Source organism: Bombus pascuorum, chromosome 9 (genome assembly GCF_905332965.1).
Source record: "Bombus pascuorum chromosome 9, iyBomPasc1.1, whole genome shotgun sequence".
Lineage (NCBI taxonomy): Eukaryota > Metazoa > Arthropoda > Insecta > Hymenoptera > Apidae > Bombus > Bombus pascuorum.
Window position 1 is genome coordinate 15,853,369 of NC_083496.1, and position 3,749 is coordinate 15,857,117.

At 37.8% G+C, this 3,749-nt stretch overlaps 1 long non-coding RNA gene across 1 annotated transcript; it reads left to right on the forward strand.

Moving 5' to 3' along the window:
* The first annotated feature begins 227 nt into the window (after positions 1-227).
* Positions 228-1,740, forward strand: LOC132910504 (uncharacterized). The gene is made up of 3 exons (XR_009658787.1): positions 228-835; positions 928-998; positions 1,103-1,740. It is a non-coding gene; the product is annotated as an uncharacterized LOC132910504 (long non-coding RNA).
* Positions 1,741-3,749: the final 2,009 nt, after the last annotated feature.

Genomic DNA, 3,749 nt, shown 5'->3' on the forward strand with positions numbered 1-3,749 from the left:
AATACAACGTAATACAATAATTTTATACAATATAAACGACGTAAAATATATGACATAAAAGATATTAAAATGACAAGGAATGTGGAATGAAAAATTTAGAAAATAATACAATATCATATAATACAACGTAATACAATAATTTTATACAATATAAACGACGTAAAATATATGACATAAAAGATATTAAAATGACAAGGAATGTGGAATGAAAAATTTAGAAAATAATACAATATCATATAATACAACGTAATACAATAATTTTATACAATATAAACGACGTAAAATATGTGACATAAAAGATATTAAAATGACAAGGAATGTGGAATGAAAAATTTAGAAAATAATTATTTCTTTGTCATCGTTGAAAAACATCTTACCTAAGGCAATAGAAGAGTAATTCATAAACAATTCATTTTACCTACGAACTGTGAAAATGTACGTTGCCTTACGGAATGTTAAAGCAAGTCCCCGTGAAACGTAGAGAGATCAAAGGTTTCTCAAACGTGTATCGCCAAGATAATTTCAAAATTACGATATTATATTACACGGTGGTAAACACACACCGTACGACTAAATAGAAAATCAACGCGTTGGCAATCTCGACGGGAGATCTTGGAAGCTTGAGGTAAAATCGAAAAGTAGAAACAAACGATGGAGAGAGGTGAAAAGAGAAGACGTTGGCGAGCAATGAAAGCAGAGTGAGGAACCACGAAAGACAAGTATGAGGAAGAGAGGCCGGGTTTTGCAGCGTAGGAGCAACGGGAAGAGGCGAACAAGGAAGCCGTGGGGAGGTCGTAAGAAGGCATAACGAGGAAGAAAGAATTGAACAAGAACGGTAAGGAGCCAAGGAGTCACACGGTGTTCCATAGGCATAGCGGATCTCGACGTAGCGGTAGATACTTTCAGATAATACTCTTATTTACATAGGTAGGTGCATAAATGAAAAGCAATGCGATGCATCGGAGTGCGCATATGGCCGACGAGTTATACATATCTAGGTAAGTGGATGCAGGCCCGTTCCTGAACCCACTTTAAGCTCTTAACGACGATTATTTTCGATATCATGGACATTACCTGTGTTAATAATGCGTTTCTTTAATAGATCCGAGCGTTTAATTGCTTACAATGGACCACCCGTTCGAGGCAAACTGCTTACTCGCTTGATATGGATCATTTGTTAATAAATGTACAGTAGTCTTGGGCATTTAAATATTTTATAATATAAATAAATAAAATTCAATATTTTACTTTCTGTAATGTTTCTAGTGGAACTTGGAATTGCAAATATCCTGTTATTTAAAGTGTACTCCACTTATTGATTCTTTCAGAAATACCATTTTTATATCATTTTTATATCATAGCAGTTGTACATTGATATGAACTGAAGAGCAAATATAAATATTGTAAAGATAGATAGTGAGAAAAGGAGAAAACCTGTCTTAAGTAGGTAAGCTTCATAAAATTGTAAAAGAAGGTAGGAGGAGAAGTAGTAGCAAGAAAATATTCAGCAGATTCTTGAAATTCTTTCCCATAACAAGAATGTTCAAAAATATAGAATTTAAGATAGCTGTTTTCCATTTATGGCATAGTATGTTAGGTAGCATTACATTCGTTATCATCTGTTTCTGATTATTGGTGCTGTAACTGTTTAAGCCTGCTACAGATTACAGGAAATGAACTTGCACTACTTCTAAAATAAGTGATTATGCAATGTTATTTATTAACGAAACCTCAATTGATTAAAACAGATGAATATTTTAAGTTTAAATTAAAAACTTTTTATATTAGTAAATGTTAGAATTTTAGATTATTAAATTAATAATCTGTGGAAGACACAATGCTTATGTTAAAATAATATTCAGTGATATTTATTAAACAGAACTACAGAGCCAAATGTATACAAGAGAGTGATATAATTAACAAAGTATGGAGATTGTTGATTGTTGGTCAAGGTAGTGACCCATGATCCCTTAAATACTTTGAACCCCACTCTCTATACAGTAATGAGTATGACCTGTGTAAGTGTCCTGTTCAAATGCCTGTGTGGGTGTCTGTGTAAGAGTATTTGTGCCTATGCGTGAAATATCGTTGTATTCCAACAGTAAATTCTATAAATGAAAGTTTATTTATAATTTATAAATAAAAAGTTCACGTTAAAGTGCATGTAAATTCTTCGTTTTCTCAATTTTTTCACAAAATGGATTTGCCACTTAAAATATATGGTCCAATTAAGATAAAATTTAATACAGTAGTCCAGAAAATACTAACCATTTAGACATATAAAAGCCATATAAAACGATGGAATGTATCTGCAGAAGGTCAGTTAGTTCCATTTATTTATTGATGTAAGTTATAACAAATTTTCTGTTTAAATATTTAATATTGCCATTATATCACACGCAATTTAAAATTGCGATGTAAATTAAAAATCTCGCTTTTACCCTTTTCAAACACTCGAGACATTCTTCCAAAGGAAATTTACCACCGAATTGCAGCATTTTACGGTAATAAAGTTATAGATGAATCATTGGTCAGTCAATAGGTGCGTCAATTCAATAAACAAATTGTGTGTGATCGTAAGTGTTCGAGCCGTCTGTCTCTCATTACAGAGGAGCTCAAGAACGTGCCTGCGACTTCATTGCAAATGATGGACGCGTCAAACGAGTCAAATTACCATTTTCTTCTTTTTTTTTTTTTTTGCAAAACTTAAAGAGTTTTCTGGTCGATAATTGTCCCTATGGGGGCTGGCAAACCCACTTTCCCGCAGCCAGGGAGGACCGTCGGGATGAGCGTCCCGCTTATGTGAGTCCTCTATGTACACCGCAGGGAAGGTCGCCGGGAGTGTAATGCGCTTGACCGCAGTTATGCTCTCGCTACGTGGCCTTGGGTAGTAGCGCACCCACGATCCTGATGCCAAGGGTGAGACCGTCGGGGTGAATCCTGGGTACAAAAGTACTATCAGGTCCCTGCTTACGTGAAGTCCCATCTGGGTCTGCCGAGCAGAGCTAGCAGGTCGCCGAGTCGACAGTGACGTGGCCGTACATCCACACGGATAGTCCCACCAATGACTTAGAACGGTACCACGGGGGTCGAGTGTTAGCCCGCAGTAAGTAGCGACCCTTCTGGTCGATCAAATTCGGGTATGGATTCGTGGTAGCAGTGGTTGATCCCAAGATGCTGGCAAGACGGAGTGCGGGTGTGTCCCCCGTTACTTCGGAACGGTTACGTCGATGGGTGAGCAGCGTACCAACTGCTCCGGAATCGTCCTGGAGAGACGGTAGAGCTTAGAAACAGCCCCGTCTGACCAGAGGCGAGTGAAAACCCCTGCAGGCCTAACTGCTCAAGGTAGCAAGGTACTGGGTACCTTTGCGCGCTGGTTAGGGCGTATCCCAACTCTGTATGGTCCTAGGGGACCTGGGTTCAGTATGGTGTTAAGTCGGCGCTCAGGTATGAGTCCATAAAACACGACAAACTCCTTGGTCGATAATTGTTTCAGAAGAAACGATGATTTAAAGGACTGCGTAAGACGATGGTTATGCGAACTGGCAGTGGAAATGTATGAATAAAGGTATATGCAAAACTCTATAACGTTAGGACAAGTGTTGAAATGGGGCGGTGGTTGTATTGAAAAATAACTTAGTATATATACTATTGTAGTATCATGGACGAGGAGCCTAGGGGTGTTGTGCGGATTGTAAACAAGTGGTTGCCGAGGTGCGGATTATAAACAAGCTGTTGCTGAGCATGTA